Source organism: Nesoenas mayeri (assembly GCF_963082525.1).
Source record: "Nesoenas mayeri genome assembly, chromosome: 8".
Lineage (NCBI taxonomy): Eukaryota > Metazoa > Chordata > Aves > Columbiformes > Columbidae > Nesoenas > Nesoenas mayeri.
Genome location: NC_137554.1, coordinates 11,941,043 through 11,958,149, shown reverse-complemented (window position 1 = coordinate 11,958,149; position 17,107 = coordinate 11,941,043). Strand labels below are relative to the sequence as shown.

Sequence of the window (17,107 nt, the reverse complement as noted above, 5' to 3'; positions counted from 1 at the left end):
GTTCATTAGTGAAGCAATGCTATAGAGACCTATTGGACAAACCTCAGAGTCTGGAAAAAAAAAAGACTGTTCCTGAGTTACTGAGATTCTGGCTATTCTGCACACACTGAACCAAAAAATTTGTGTTAGGGTTGAACTCCAGGATTCGGCTTTTCAGTTGTAGCATTGATCATAAGTACAAAATGATTTTAGAAAATGTTTTTAGAAGAGTGACTAGTTACTCAGACTTCGGTGTTTTCTTTGTTGGATCTTCATGTTTAGTTGCTCATTGTCTTCAAATCAATGCAGGATTTGAAGTTGGTAGTATTTAGTTTGTCATACCAGAAGTAGGATTCAAGTTGCTTATATAGATTTTATTTTTTTTTTTAGCTGATGACTACTGATGTTGACAACTTCAAAAGGCATTTTTAAAAATTCTTCCCACATGTTGCTGTTATGTAGACATGTTGGGAAGTGGAAGAATAGCATCCAATAAGATCTGACTTCTGTTTCCTTTTCTCATCTCAGTTAGCTTTAGCTGTATCTTGAAGGAGTCTACATATAATGATGTTCCCTGTTTTCTAAGAAGTTTTGTTGGTTCTTATAGTGTTCAAAGTTATCAGTACTTGCTCACAGACAGTCAATTTCCAACCAGTATGAAATCAAGTTCTTCATTGTTGCAACAAATTTTGTTTTGGGGGAAGCAAAGAGGCAGCTCCACACTTTCTGTTGTCTTGTCATCTTCATCTTTTTGTAGGGTTGCTGGAGTTCCTTGACAGACTTTCAAGCTGTGAGTGTTTTCTTGACAGTATCAGTAAGAAACCCATACATGCAAACCCCCCCATAATACTAATAAGAATATTTTGGCTGGACTGAATAGAGATTGGGATAATTTATAAGGACTAGTAGGGAGAGATTAAAGGTTATACGTCTGCAAGATCAGCCAGCAGAGAGGAAGGTGGTGTCAGATGTGAGCAGGGATGCTTTAGAAAAATGTGTTTCTGGCCAGGACAGCCTCAGAATGGTTAAGATTGTGATAACTGACTGCTTCCTGGAGTCACTGGAGGAGTGTTTGTGCTACTACAGTTTCCACACAGACCTTGTGCATGTGGAGGATGCTCAACAGAGGGCTAACACTACTCAGAAGAATGTCTTATTACATGTATCAAGTCGTGCACACTTTTTCTATGAGCAAAAAAGGTTGGAAAGGGATTTTGGTTTGTCGTGAAATTAAGTCATTAAGTCTGGCAGCAATGTGAATGCCCGAAATGGATGCGGGAATGTGTTTGTATCTCTTTCATAAATTCTTTTCCATGACAGAATGAGTATGAAAAGAGCCTAGATACGATGTGTCCTACTGCAGCACAATTCCTTAGCTTGCAGTGTTCCGAAGGCCTCTCTATTCCAGGTGACATCTTTCTGCATTAAATGTGCTTTTTATCTGAATGGAAGTAGGGCTTATCTGATTATTAGGAAGCCAAAATGTGTAATAAAACCCAATTTGTGAGCCCACAGTTTATACAGTAATGGTTATGTGCAAACTGTAATACACACATGTTGTAGGCACACAGATGCAAATGAATACAGCTGTAAAGTCAAGCTTATTGTAAACAGTAGCATTGCTTGAAATGTAATAAGATCTGATGAAAGATTAAGTACTTTGTATTATTGAAACAAACTTTCAGTTGAATATATTTGAGAGATGGTAGAGCCTGCAAGTACCTTTCATCTGCTCTGGTAGTTCTCTGAAAGTATTTTTTTTTCTGCAGATCTTCTAACGCAAGAAGTGAGATTGTGAGTTTATTTTTATTAAAATTCCTTGAGAGGGAAAATGGAAAGGAAAATAAGTTCTTTATATTTTTCTTAGGTTCCTGACTTTATAGATTTTTCTCGACTGGGAGGATATGGCATAAAGGAGCACATCATCATTGCAAACAGAGAGCTGAGATTCAGGAGTTAGTTTTGTGATCTAGTTATTTGGTTAGTTCCTAGTTATTTGGGCTAACTGCTTCATCTTTTTTTCTACATATAATGTGGCAGTATTATGGTGGGATCAAATGGCAGGAAAATGCAGTTGTTTATCTTTACTGTTAGTTAATGCACATCAATGAAAGTTACCACTCCTCGAAAATAAGTTCAAAAAACATGCACAAAGGTGAAGACTTGGACAACAAGGGAAGGTGGGGAGAGAGAGGGGTCAGTCTGGCAGGAGAAAGTATCTGAAGTGACCAGGGCTACAACATAAACATCTTTATGGATAACCTGCACTTGTGGTGAGTTGCAGGGTTTCCTACATTTTGTTGTGTGACAGCTTACCAGTTAAATATCATAGTACTTGTGAAGCGATTTGCTACACCTAAAGCCAAAATTTTCAAAGCACTTCTGTCATGTGGATGATGTCAGTCACTTTTTTCCCTCCTCTTCTGATTTTCCTCCTTTATATAGCAGTAAACAGACTGTTTTTTCTTAAAGCTTTCATTTTGCTTTTGCTTGGTCTGTCCTAAATATCTTTTGTCTTGTACCTGACAGTGGGAACAGTGGAGTCCCTACAAGGCTGAAGTGTGGAGAAAGAAAATTGTTTTCTGTTTAGAAACATAATTTTTCTTTTTTCTCTGTGCTTTACCCCTGTTTTCTTTGGTATGCTTTTGCATATTTTATGTGCATACAGTTACCAAGCTGCCCCTTCTTTGTATGTTGGCTAGGAAAAAGTTTCAAATGGTCTACAGTCTATTTCCATTAAATTTGGCAGCATTCTTTTTTTTTAAAAAAAAAAAACCTAAGCTGGGAATGGAACTTGAACCTTGATAAATATTGGGATAGTGTGAATCAGTAACCCATGATCCAGCCTGCAGAGCTGAGCACCATCATTTATGGGCATGGCTAAGAAGAGAGAGGGCCCCGTTTTTCCTCTGTATAGGTATTCTGGACTAAAAACTGAATATAAAACAATAACTTAGTTTCAGGTGATACACAATTACATTCAAAACAACACAGGGAATTTAGACTGTATTCTGGGTTCATTGATTCCACTGTAACCCAATTTTTACATATCCAAAGCTGCTTATTAGGTTTCCATTGTTACATCATCATCATAACTTCCACCAAATGGGATTCTCTTTCTCAGTTTATGGGGCATATGTTGCCTGTGTGGCAAACTTGATTGCTATAACATGCTCCCGATTCCTCTGTAAGTTTGCAAGGTTGTCATTTTGCCTGTTACATGTTTGTTTTTAAGGCAGCACCATGTATGTCACCCCTGGTTCTTTATAAAGCATCCAATCACATATTGCATACTCTGTTAACCTGCTAGTGCTCAAACAAAAACAAATATACAAAAAACATTGGAAATATATGTTTGGTTTTATTTATCTTATGGAAATAGTTGTAGTTGATCCACAGGGCTCTTCACTTAAGCTTCTGTGCCCTTTGCTATCTGTGCATATAGCAAACCTGCAAAGAAATCTTTTATTTTTGAAAGAGGGCAATGACTTGATTATCTGACTTTCAAGTAATTATTATGTTGAGATGGTTATAATTTTGATAACTTTTTAAAAGAGTGCAAGAACATATTTATTTTTCCAAATGTAAAGCATCCTACTGTTGCACATCTATGAATTCTTTGTTGTGTTATATAAAAAGTGAATGTCTTGCTTTTTATTTTCTTGTGTTAGCAATGCCCTCCTAATGCTATGAGTAGCAGTAGCTTAAAAGGGAAAACATACAAGCAAAGAAATAAATTTGGAGGCCATTAGGAGAGCTCTCTTAAAATTTAGCTCAGATGTTTTAGGGAGTATACAAATATTTTCAGCCATCTGTTGAAACTTCAAAATTGTTTTTGCTTTGCTTAAAACTGTATAATTAACTTTCATTCCCAAACCTATAACACACAGTTTTTAATAAGGATTTTAACATGACCTATTAGCCTATTGCTCATATGAATGCGTCTCTTCCATGTGACATTATATCTGGACTCACCATTTGTTTTGTTTTTATGTCTTCCTCCCTCCTCACCCCATTTTCTTACAGAGATCAGAATATTCTGGATCCTACTTTGGAATATGTTAAGGTAAGGTACCTTTTCTTACCCTCAAAATATTGTATTTTGTATATAAGCAACATTGCCAGAGCATTTCCAGCCATTTATAGTCAAGTAGTACTTCTGTCTATCTTTTGCTGCAGAAAAAATAGTTATATATGTCAGACTATTTTCTGCATGCTTCAGTGAAGTATTTTTGGGCATTGTGCTTTGGGGGTAGGTTGCATTTTTATATTGGGGTGTCTTTTCAGTTATATCGTGTCTACTTATGATCTTGCCTTTGTTAACAGATTAAAAGAATCCATAATTCTTTCTCATGGATTTCTGAGGAGGTAAAGGAATATATCTGAAAAGATCATAAAAATGTCAGATTTAGGTTCATGGTTTTAGCTATGTACTTACTAACATGACAGTCAAAAATTTGCTTCTGGTCCAAAAAGTAACTGGAATCCTGGCAAAACTGTAAGTAGTTCTGTTTTCCTTTTGTACAAGATCAGACAGCAGAAAAACATAAAAATAAGTATTTTGTTAGAATAAACAAAAAATAATCTGGAGTATTAATGAATTTTATTCAAAAATCAGTCTTGGATTTATAACATAGAAATTTTGGAAGAATCCTTAGGGCTGAGATTCTGTATTGAGAGTCTCTTGCAGTAGCTGTCATTTCCACTGAATGAGTACCTTTCAACATGTTTCATTTAAGTGAGTATTATTTCTCAGAACCTTGAAAGAATCTGGCTTCTATGTCATGTCTCTCAACAGCAGGCTGCTTTAATTGTTGGGCTTTGTTCCCTCGCTTTTAAAAGACTGTAATCTTCTGAAAAGTGTCTGATAAACACAGGTTATCTTTGAAATTAGATTATTTCTGTAGGTATTCATGTAGACAGCCTGAATTTCTCAGACACATGAATTTCTGCTTCAGCTTAGAGTTGCGGCAAGGAAGAGACTGAGGAGAGCCGATCAGCTGGGTTCTGCTGTTAGAATTCCCTCTGTGGGTGTTCATAGTTGAGGGAAATGGAAAGGTGCCCAGATTAGGGTTCAAGGTGATTGAAGAAGTAAGCTAGGAGAATGTAATGCAGTGTTGAGAGGGGACTGCCAAAGGAAAGTGCAGAGAATTAATTTGTCTCAAAGTGTGGAGGGTTCCTCTGCTGGACTTTCTGCTTAGGGTTGGGGGAGGTAGGAATTAGCGTTTAGAAGAAGAGAAGGGGAAGAGCAGAACACAGAAGTCTATGGAAAAAGGGGCTGCCAGGGGGCTCTGAGGACTGCTGCTGGAATTCTGCTCTGAACAGTTAGCTCAGTGTTGGGAGCTCTCTGGCCTCAATGCCAGCCCAAAGCTGGGATGTGGTAAAGTAGCCGAGACAGAGAAAGCCAAGAGCTTTCTGAAGAATACTGTAGAAGAGGGGATGCCAAAGGCAACAAAGTGGTGGACATGTTAATTGCTCTATATAATCTACTGTGTGTCTTGCACTATGCTGTACAGAGTACGTTGTTACAGTTTTAATAATATGGACACGTAGAAGGCAGAGGTTTCATGTGCCAGTTCATCAATATATGTGCCTTTTCTTGTTGCAGCAAGTTCTATATTATAAATGTGGTTTCTGATCTTTTCAACTTTTCTAGCAGAAGCTTGTCTTGGACTCTTGTCAATAGCAGTGGTGCTAAGTTTAGCTATTAAAACTTTGATGTTAGGGAGGAAAGCCTGAGGAAAAGAGACTTATGAGGGAAGATACAAGAATTATAATCCCCTTCTCCTTCCTCTTTCAGTTTTTTCTCTCCATATCCCTATCTTTAGTAAACTGTAAGTTTGGTTTTCAGTTAAATTGTATTATAACAGGAATTCTAGACATCTTAAACTACAACTTTGAAAAATATGCAGAAATTGCTTTCTATTAAGTATAGCCCCAAACCACATTTTTTTGACTGTAGAAGTCCAGGTTAGTAACAAAACTGATTCCAGAAATGTATTCTTTCACAAAAAAATATAATTAATGCCAAATAAAGGAGGACCATTATCAAGAATTTGTTATCAATTTACTATGACTGTAAAAGATGTACCTGAATTCATAACAGGATCTTGGAACCCACTTTATTGGCTTAAGATTCAGCACGATGTATCCATTGTCTTCTAATATTTAAGTAAGGTAACTATTACATACTTGTTTATAATTTTTCCAGCTCATTGAAGAAATTATGATGGCAGTGTTAAATCAGGTGTAGACTGCAGAACACTAGCCTACTCAAGTTACAAAGCTTCAAGAATAGATTTCTGTAGAATCTCACTATGCTTGTACCAACATCGCCATTTGCACAAGTTTATTGACATAGAATGTGTGCATATTTAGTTTGAGCAAGCAGGGTTGGTGCCAGTTGGGTAGGCTTTCACAGATGTTGCTTGAGTGGTGAAAAAAATACATTTAAATGAAGAAGAGATAGTAAGAGAATAGGAAGAAACCAACAGGAACACTCTTGGGAGTGCTTATAACTAATCCACATTACCAGGCTGCACTTACCTGGACTACTTCAACTCCAAGAGAAGCAGCTAGTGTTAAACTAGCTATATTAAAAAAGTAATTTTTAAAAGAGAAGCTGGGCACAGAGCTGATCCTGCAGCTTCACAGTTGCACATTAGGACTGTTTCTGCAGTGATGCAAACATGCTTCTGAGTCGCATGAGAAACATAGTTAATACTTGTTCAGAATCTGCTTCTGCATCTCTTCAGAACTGGACTCTGTTGTAAACAGAAGGCATAGAATTCATTCAGGTATGAGGAAAAGTAACACAGTTATTAATTATTTTTATTGAGTGTGCTCTGTTTCACAGTGCGAAGCATATATTGTGGAGAATATAATGGTGCTTATTGTGGCAGTAGTGATTACAAGAAGGCATTGCTGTATAGTGCAGAGAGACTGATGGTAAACTCAAAAGTTGACTGTATCAATATGCTTTTTATACAAACCTTTTCCTTGCTAGAATCTGGTGACTAAAAGCAATACAAATAATTTCTTGTATTTAGAAATACTTTGGACAACGGAAAGGCAAACTAATTTGTTTTTTCTCCTGTTTTATTCTCTTCAATATACAAGATAGAAAGCACTGACTATAAAATTAATTATCTGAAGATGGTTTTTTAGACAATGCTCTGTACGGATATGGTTTCTAATACTTGAATCTAAATTACAGCTCACAAGTGGCAGTTTCCTGCATCTTGAATATTGATGTATTAGTTGATGCAGTATATAAAGAGAGCTAATTACGCAAAAGCAAGTTCTAAGGAAAAAAAAAGTACTGATTTGCTGGAGTCTGAATACTGAAATGTCCCTATGGCTTCAACTCTTCCTTTGTCTTCACAGCGTTGCTGAAACCATGGTCACAGTTAAATGGCTCTTTCAAAAACCCTTTTATGGTAGAAGAGAAAACAGGCCAGACTGCTTTGAGTCAGGCTGCTAACCAAGTCATGAAAGAGACTTGCGGACACAATAGCACGTTGTACTTTCTGTGAGATTTTTACAAGTTTTATGAGCCAAATAATAGATCCATTGGTAGTCTCAGCAGGTTCTTCCCACACCCTGAGTCTGCACATCCACAGAACAGACTCCTGCAGGGGAGAAAGGATCAAGTGCTGGCAGCTTTGAGTGTGTCAGAGTCGTTTTTATCAAATTCGTGTGAACTAAAGATAGCTTTCTGTCCCATTCCTATTCACTGTAAATACTTTAGGATCTTTTAGTAGAAGTCTGTGCTGTAATTGTTAAGGCCGTATCAGGGTGGAATGAAAGAAAGGAAAAAAAAAAAAACAACCAAAAAACCACCAAAAACCCAACAGATTTCTCTCCTCCTTTCCTGGAAACCTTTTGAGCTTTTCCTGTAGAAATAGTGCTAATAATTACAGAAATACTTATCAGTGATGATTTGACAAATATTATTATGGCCTGAGGTTTGGAGTTTTATTTTAATCTCTTAGTGGAAAAATTACAAAATGTATGACTGATTGTCTACTCAGCATGGTCATGAGGGAAGTTTATATTTAGGTTCAGACTTGAAAAAACTGTCACTGGTCTGAGGAAGTTACAGCTGCAGAAAAACATGATTCCCTTGTGAAGTTCTACTGAAGGATTTTTGTTTGTCTCAGCCCCATAGTGTTCATTTACCCCTGTTTTTACTCCTCCTTGATTTTGTTAGAAAGCAAGCTGTCATAGAAATTGTCATTTATGGTGGCTTTTTGAGTGCAACTGAAAATAAAACTTTGATATTCCGACATGTTGGTTGTTATCTGTAGCTTTACAAGATAGTATTTTGTGGGTTTAATTCAACTTTACAGAACTTTGATGCACAGTTTTTACAGTTGATTGCACAAATTCATAATATTGCGGATGCTAGTCACATTTATTTGTGGCTGTTTGTCTCATGGTTCTAATAGCTGTGCCAAGAAGATAACATGGTAAGAATACTATCAAAAGCAAAGTTTCTATATATGTTTGGGAAAGTTTAGAAAAAGAAAATCTGTGTCAGCATGATGAGTAGTCATGATTTGGGAAAGGAGTCTTCTTGGTGACATTGTAATTTCATTGCAAGGAGCCTTTTTTAGACATGGAAATATATTAGAGACACTGGAAAAGTTGCCATCTACAGTGTGTGCCTGTGCATGAGCTGCTGCAGTCGCTCTCCTGTGGAGACTTGCCTGTTGAGATGCGAGTTGTGACTTGTGAGCAGGAAGTTGGTTGGGTTTCTGCATTGCCTGATGGCTTTTAGACGTTAGATACTGGAGTTTGGAGGAGTGCCTAACACTGAGGCACCAAATGATCAGGAAGTTATTTTTCCATCTGTAGCTCTATTTCTGCACCCACCCCCCCCCCCCCCCTTTTTTTTTTTTTGCAACTGTAGCAAGGGCAACAGCATCACAGGAAGTGGAATTATCAGATGAAATGTATTTTGTTGAGGAGAAAAGAAGTATGCCCATAGGTGACTATGACTTCACACATCTCTTTCTGTCATTACAGATTTGACGTCCAACTCAAAGATCATTATTGGTGTTCATGATGTTTCAATCAGAGATGTTTACCTTTTTTTCAATGTTTCTCTGCTTAGTAGAAACTGAAGCTTCACGCTGTAGCAGTTGCCTCTTGTATACAAACTGTATCATTCAGAAAAACAAGATCCTGTTAGTACCAATCTAATGTTAAATACAGGTATCTGTCTCACAAAGAAAATGTCAGTTTTGATGCTTGAGGAGTGGTTGCTGGTTATACAGTGCTCTCTGCTGGAGAGAAAAAAAACCACTATAAGCATATATATTTATTTTTTAAATCAAGTCATGGCTATTAAAATAACATTTTTCATAATAATTTAATTGTAACTTTCATAGTAATAAAAATATGTAGCCTGACTGTTGGAAGTTTGTTGCTCTTTTCTCCAGGGGCATAGAATGTGGGGGAAAGATTCTCCCCTCTCCCTGTCATTAAATTGTAGAAGTAGGTCCTAGAGGGAACTTGAGAATTTTCTTTGTCAGAGTGATACTGAGATTGTTAGAATAGGTTTTCTGATTTGTTCAAAGCCTCCCGTAAAAGAGATTTCACAGCCTCCCAATATAATCTGTTCTGCTTCCCAAACTAGATTAGGCTAAAGGTATTTTAATTGTTACTGTGGGAAAGTTTTTCCTAAAATGTGGTGTAAATCATCTTTTTAGCACATGCAGATAATTTTTTTTTTTATCTGTCTTTATTCTTTTTGTTACCTTGATTTAATTTTCTAGTGGGATAAGTTTTGGCTGTTGCAATAAGTTGGACAAATAATCTGTGAGCACTGGTCTCTTCTTCCAAGTAACAAGCGATAGGATGAGAGGAAAAGGCCTCAGGTTGTGCCAGGGGAGATTTAGATTGGATGTTAGGAAAAAATTCTGCACTGAGAGGGTTATCAAGCTCTGGAACAGTGGCTGAGTCACCATCCCTGAAGGTATTTAAAAGATGTGTAAATGACGGCACTTAAGGACATGGTTTGGTGGTGGACTTGGTTTACGACTGGGCTTGATGATCTTAAAGGTATTTTCCAGAGTAAATGATTCTATGATTCTATCTTGTCTTGTACTTTTAATCCTGTTCTGGTAGTACTGAAGTTTTGGGTAGTAGAATTTTTTCTTCAGCCTTATAGTAGGCTTGGTTCTTACGACATGTGACCTTTCTCTACTTAGAAGGGACAACTATTTCTTTAAGTATGTATCATAGTTATTCCTAAAAGTTTTCAGCAGTCCAGGAAAATTTCAAAAAAGATTTTGGGTTCTACTACATATAGGTAGTTGAAAATCAGCAGCTCTCAAGTAGTTAATTCCCCTAAAATCATTATGCAAATCTCACCCTATTTATTTGGAGTTAATGAAAACTTTTATATTTAATAGAATGCAGTTATCCATGATCTTACACCCAAGTTTCAGTATTTTCTCATGTTGAATTTTGTTTGACCAACTAGGCTAGTCTCTGAAAAGATGGTTGAGTCAGCAATTCTGTAATCTTTTGGGTGCAAAGTGATAAATCTAAACCATTTTTTGCAGTAAATATGCAAAAAGTAGGGTTCTACAGCTCTGAAAGACAGTGGACTTTTCAATCTACTGTCCTAGTTCATGTTTTCCTAGTAGAGAGATTCCCAAGATAGCCCGTTATTGTTGGAGGGTTTTTATTCTTTCCCAGCCTGCAATTCCTGAATGACCTGATTAGCTCTAAGATCTGGGGATTTTGTGGGCCGTTTGTTTGTGGGTTTTTTTGTTGTGTTTTTGTTTTTTTTTTTTCTTTGTGAATGATAATCCTCATATGAATTCAGTCAAGTAGATAGTGGCTTTCTAATTATTCTGGCCTTTATTGTGAAGTCTTGTAGCACTGGCTCTTGCATTCCCTTCTCCTGATGCTGAAATGGAGGGGGTTTTGCTTATGGAGCATCTTTTGTAATGCTGAGTATGCTTTGGTAAATCTGAAATATTAATAATTCTTGGAGCAGTGTGCATTCTCTCTATTTGCATGCTAAGGGTTAATCTTATATCTGCCCTCTAATGAATTTGACCCTGTTATTGTCTCTATTCTACTTCCTGCATTATTCCTCCTTGACTCTTAAATTATGTCTGATCTGGAGTCATGTGCTGAGATTGTGCTGAGCTTTGGTTTGAAAACTGCCTATAAAATTACTTTATATTAATTTTCTTGGCACCAGTAGTAATACTACTGGGAGTAGCCACTTAATTGATCTTTTCAATATCTTTATTAGATGATCAGTAACTACTATCAAGCCCTATTCACAGATGAGAAACATAAGCTGGACAGGTCTGAATCTGAAACACAGACCAGAAGTTTTGGGGTACAAAGAAATATTATTCATATTTTGTCTCTAGCAATCTTGTGAACTTTGGATTTAAATTAATTACCCTTTCTCTCAAAAATATTAATGCCTCTAGCTCTCAAATGATGACAGTTACACGTTGCTATTGATAATATCCCCAAGTCAAAACGACGGTGTCAGTGAAAGGACTTTTCAAAGCAAGGGGAAAAAAATTGGTGTGTTTTACTTTTAAGACGTTGTCTGGTTGTATGAGTGCCACACAGAATTTTACTCCTTTTCATGTGAGATATTTGAACTGTTAATAACAGTAGAGATATGACTACAGTCTACCATCTTTGTGTTAACTGTTGCTGAGCTGTGTTTCCTGTGTGGAATACTTATTTTTCTGTTCATTTTGGGCTTTCAGTGTTGTTCCACAGGAACTATGCCTTGAAGATGCTACTGATGATTTTGGGTCCTTTTCATCATTTTGAAGATGGACTAAAAGCAAAAGTTGACTGGGACCTGAAATTTTTTATATTTAACTTCTTTGCAGCAACACCTTCCAGAAACATTTTTAAATCTATATAAGTAACGGAACCACAAGGGGGAGTGCATATGTAGTTTAGAAGGCAAATTATTTGTAAGCATTTTGGGTACTTTACGGATAAAGCCTATGGAGGCTCCTGATCTCTTAGGCTGTGTTTATAGATAATAATTAGAGCAAGACTGGTACATTGTACATTTTGCCACTTTTTGGAGACATGCTGTTTAGATACAGTTTGGCCTGTGGCAAGAGCAGCAGGAGGAGCATTAGTACATTTTGGTTGGGATGCCATCTGTTAATGTGTGCTGTCGAAGGAGCAGGTTGCCTGAGATTTTTATATGTTGGATACTGTTAGAAACCAAGCACTTGGTTGAAAGGAAGGTACATGAGCAGTGGTGAGCTTGCTGGTTTTGCTTCATCAAAGTGTATTGTGCGAAAATGTGGGAGAGAGACAGGCCTCTTCAAACCCTTATGTACCGATAAAGACTTTTGAAAAACTAAGCTCTGATAGAGCCCAAGTGATTTGTGAGTTTTATTTTCAAGTGCTACACATCCAAAATCTCTCTTGGTGTGAAAGGAAAATGCCTCCAGTTACTCTGATGAATAACAGATTTTTTGATATATTTGAATTGTATTTGGAGTCAGTGTAAATCTCAGACAAACAAACACTTTACGTTAACAGGACTGGGGTCACTCTCAAAACCAGAAATCTGAAGTTAGTGATTGTGGTAATGGCCTCTTTTCGTATTGCGAGGGAGCTCTTGTACTGTGTCCAGCAAAGCTGAAGTTAGACTCATGACAGGTTGGTCAACAGGAAGGAGAAGAAAACATGAGCCACAATTTGTGAACTAATTCTGAACAAAAGGAAATTCATACTGTTTCATATTTTCCTACTTTTTATTTTTTCCAACCCAAGGAATAAATTGAGGATGGGTGAGACATTACAAAATTGCTTCATGTCTGTACACGGGTTGGCAGACAGTAGATGGAGCTCAAGAACATGTATAGTAGTTTTTAGTTGGATCAATAAAACCTGGCAGCGCCTTAATGGGAAGATGAGTAATAAGAAAAACAGGCCTATTGCCAGATGACTTTAAAATTTGTATGTTTTAGTTATAAAATAGAAGATTTTTCAAATGTATTCAGGTGTCTGAAAGTGCAAATTAAGACCTAGTAGGAAGCTTGTAAGCAGGTTTTGCGCTTATTTCTTATAGGTGCTAATATGTTTGGGTTTGGTTTTGTGGGTGTTTTTTTTGTGTGTATGTGGGTGTTTTTTGTTGTGTTTTGTTGTTGTTTGTTTGTTTTTGTTTTTTTATATGAGTTGGATTTTCAAAGAGATGTATTCAGGCAGCATTGAAAACTAACCAGATGCAAATTCTGTTTTCTCACTATTCCTGTACAACAGCAGCACATTTCTGACTTTGCCTTATGGAACTGCAATAGAGGAGGAAGAATTTATGCTGATCTACCTCATACCACACTCCTGCAATGCAAACAAGTATAATTACAGTTGCAGCTGTATCTATTGATTTATGATCAGAAGGTGCACAAAAAACAGGTAGCAGGAAGTGGGGTTATAGGAGAGGATATGAGAGTCAGTTCTTTTAGGAATTGACACAGGAATGGAAAGCATGATCTGGGTTGTGCGACTTTATACACCCATAGGCAGTTGAGTTAGGAACAGATAAAAGTAAGCAACACTTTCTGACAGTGTTGTCATCTGCTTTCTTCCACTTATTCTACACCATAAAAAGTGTTCAGCTGTGAACAGTTGGGCACTGCCTGTATTTGGAGACATCCCCCACAGAACTTTTTTAGAGATGCTGGGCCATGTCTGAGGGCCTAAGTATTAAAACTAAATGGTAGTGGGCATTGTGAAGATGTTGTTTGCATGGACAAATTATTTATCAGTTGTTTCCTGACTTTTTCTCACATTAAAAAGAGCGAATAACTACTTTGAGAGAAGAGTGTTATGTATTAAATGAAGAATATTTCAATCTGGAGATTTAAATGCTTTGATTTTTTTCCTTTTTTTTAGTTTCAAATTTTATTCATATTGTACTTTATTACAACCTCACAGGTGCCTTTTTATAGCCACAGGTGCTCACAACCATAGTTTGTGCATGTGCACGGTGTAATTGGGACATATCTGTATTCCATATGGCATCATTAGTGCAGCGACAATGAGCAGCGTGCTCAGGATTGGCTGCATGCTGTAGCAAGTCAGATTTATGTTGTTGACCCTTGTGCAGTACACCATGCTTTCTTTCACTTACAGCTGGCTTTCTGCCTGGATTGTTTACTTTCATTTAGTGGAGAGAAAGCTACAGCATTATCTGTATTTCACTGAATCTTGTTAGACCGATTTAAATGTTTAAATGATTTGTTGATGTAGGACTTAGAGGCAAGCCACTAATTCCCTCATATACTTTAGTCTGAAGTTATTTTGTGTAATATGAAATCACAAATAATAATTGTGTGAATTATAAGCACTTCCATGAACACGAGTGCTATTTGGTTCAAAATAGCTTCTTGTAGATCAGCAGAATGTTTTGATAACTTCAGACTGCTTGTGAGTTTTTATGTGTTTATACTTATAAGGAATTCGGTAGCTTTTAAGCTTTTTTTTTTTTTTTGGTGATGGGAGAAAAATAAACCAAACCCCATAGAGAAATGATCCCTGCATTCTATCTTGTTTAACCTGTGCAATTAAAGCAAACTAAAAGGATTCCCCCAGAGCAGGTTTAGACTATTCAGTGTGAAAGCTTCCAACTCCTGCATGTGCAATATGCTGTGAGTAGAACTGGGCACAGTTTAGGTGTGTTGAGGGAACAGTCCCAATATGCAGTGCTTGATAAGTTTAATTTAAACCAGACCATGAAAACACCCTAAATAACTCTAGAGGCCTTATAATAACACAGATGGGCTCAGCAAAAACGCCTTAATTGCTGTTCCTGATGGACTCTTAGGAACTCAACACAGAATATATGATCAAGTATCCTTAAACTCAGAAAAATTAAATCCTTTCGTAATAAACTTAGTTATCAAAACTACACTAGTCAGCCATCCTTACAAACAGATGAAGGGATTATCAAATATTTTAAGATTCTTGACAAGGATCTTTGAAAACAAAGAAATGAAGCTGATGGTTGATCTGTTGTTGCTGGAGAGCATTAGAGATGCATCAGTAGACTGACTTAGCAGAAAAATTATATTTGATGTTTCTAAGATGCAAGAAACAGATGATTTATTTCTCATGTGCAGAGTTAAAGGCCCAGCAAAAAGTCACAGGACAAGAGATTGAAAATGTGGCTAAACCATCCTTTGTTTCTCTAAGTCAATATTTACAAGTGTGAATCTTCTCAACCTATAAAGTGTAACATGGAGTAGGCTGAAGGCTGTTCTTGATCATCGGGGCTGGAAACAGCCTCATGATAGCCAGCCGTGCAGGGTCTATCATACCAAACTTCCAGTAGTCTTAATTTTCATACTGGTGCATCACAATGTCATGCAAAGGTTCTGATTCTGGCTCTTAAGAATGATGTCATCCATTCATTGAACTAGATGTGCAGAAGTCATGTTAACCTTTAATAAAAACAAAAATCCCATCTGTTTTGGTTTTTTTAAAGAAACAGATTCACTATCTAAATAAAGCACCCTCTTCCCTGCCAGTTATGCTGTTGATAAAACGTGTCAGCAGCTGCTATATGTTACTGTACAATATTATTTTTTAAGGTTCATTATTTCTGGCATTTTCACAGCATGCATAATTTTTGATTCTTTACTTACTCCGTTACAGACAGGAAATAAGGAACTGGCAATTACCATTTGTAATTTACGCCCTGCTGTTCATGTTGAGCTGTGGATGTAACACTTAAGCTTTTTTCACTGCTGCTTGGTAACAAACCTTTCAAATGAAAAATAGGCATGCCCCCATTGAATGCGTACAAGGCCAAATTTACTTTCCAGATTGAGCTGTGCTGTTCTCATTGTAGAGGGAAGATTGTGCCCACAATCTAGGGAAACTGTTGAAGATATACCCATTTTGTCCCTTTGGCTCAGTAGGGAGAAGACTGGAGGGGGAATCTAGGTCCTCTTGAAAAGGTTTGGGAAGATGATTCATATACAAAAACTTTGTTCTTTGCCTCTTGTTTTTAACTACTTGTTTCAGGGGAAGGAACCATATTGAGAATTATGTAGTTCAAACTAGGCCTATAGTACGGTAGCAGTTAAGTATTCTTGGGTAAATGAACCATACAAGGAGTTGCAAAACTAATGGGTCTTTCTGTAAGACATGACTGTACGCATAAAATTATCAAGGCCTGGGGAAATGTGCATGTTTTGGCTAGTGAACCACTATAACGGTTGGATTTGTAATCTAGTGTTTAACAAAGTAGGAAAACATTAATACATAAAGCATACTGCATCCTCTCTGTTGTCACAAATACTGTATTACACTACTATGGGGACTCAGGAATATTTTTTTTTTCTTTTTTTAAAGTGCTTCATGCTGTACTTTATTAGAACTGCCGCTCCAACCCTCATTTTTTTTGAAAGCTGGGGAGTTTTATTCTTGGTGATGACTGAGAACCTTTGTCTAAAATCCTGTTGTAGGTTTACTCATTGCTAGGTGATAATGCTTCTTGTCCTTTTCTTTTAGTCAATAAAGAACTCCTATCCTTTCTGGAACTTACTTTTAATTCTTTTCAGAGCAAAAGTGCCTCACCTTATTTTTGCACTGCTAAACCCATTGGTTTCTGCCGCCAAAAGGGATCAGTTGTCCTAACTGTCCTTCTTGTCACCTGCTGTAATTTGGAGTTACTTGTCTTGATAGTTTCTGTTAATGATATTCTAAATGAAACTTTAGTGTATTGTGCAGTGATACTAGTACTTTTTTTGGTCACTATTATAAAGCAGAAATGCCTCAACTGATGCATCCTTGAATGTAATTTCCCTTGTCAACCCCCCCCAGCTTCTGTAAGTTAAATTAGGGTGTTATTGTAAGAGCTTCGTGATGAAAATTCTTCAGAAATACAATTCTTGATGAGATGTCCTCCCACAGTCCCCAAAAAATCCAGACAAGAAGTCACAGTTGAGACTTTTGTGTTTGGAGTTCTGCAGGGTGTAGTTTTGTCTTTTCTCTGGCTACCTGTGAAAGCAATCCTATGGATTTCCTCGAAGTGGAAAAAGAAAGTAAATTAAAATAGGCTGTAGCATAGAGTAGAGGAAAATAAGGATGCTTTCACATCCTT

General features: G+C 36.9%; 1 protein-coding gene across 1 annotated transcript in view; it reads left to right on the top strand.

Annotated features, from left to right (window-relative positions):
* The window catches only part of BCAR3 (BCAR3 adaptor protein, NSP family member), a 49,537-nt gene that overhangs the window by 10,106 nt on the left and 22,324 nt on the right, over positions 1–17,107 (top strand). Inside the window, exon 2 of the mRNA XM_080349293.1 lies at positions 4,006–4,045. The gene's annotated coding sequence lies outside the window, so the exon portion shown is untranslated. The remainder of the gene's footprint in view (positions 1–4,005; positions 4,046–17,107) is intronic.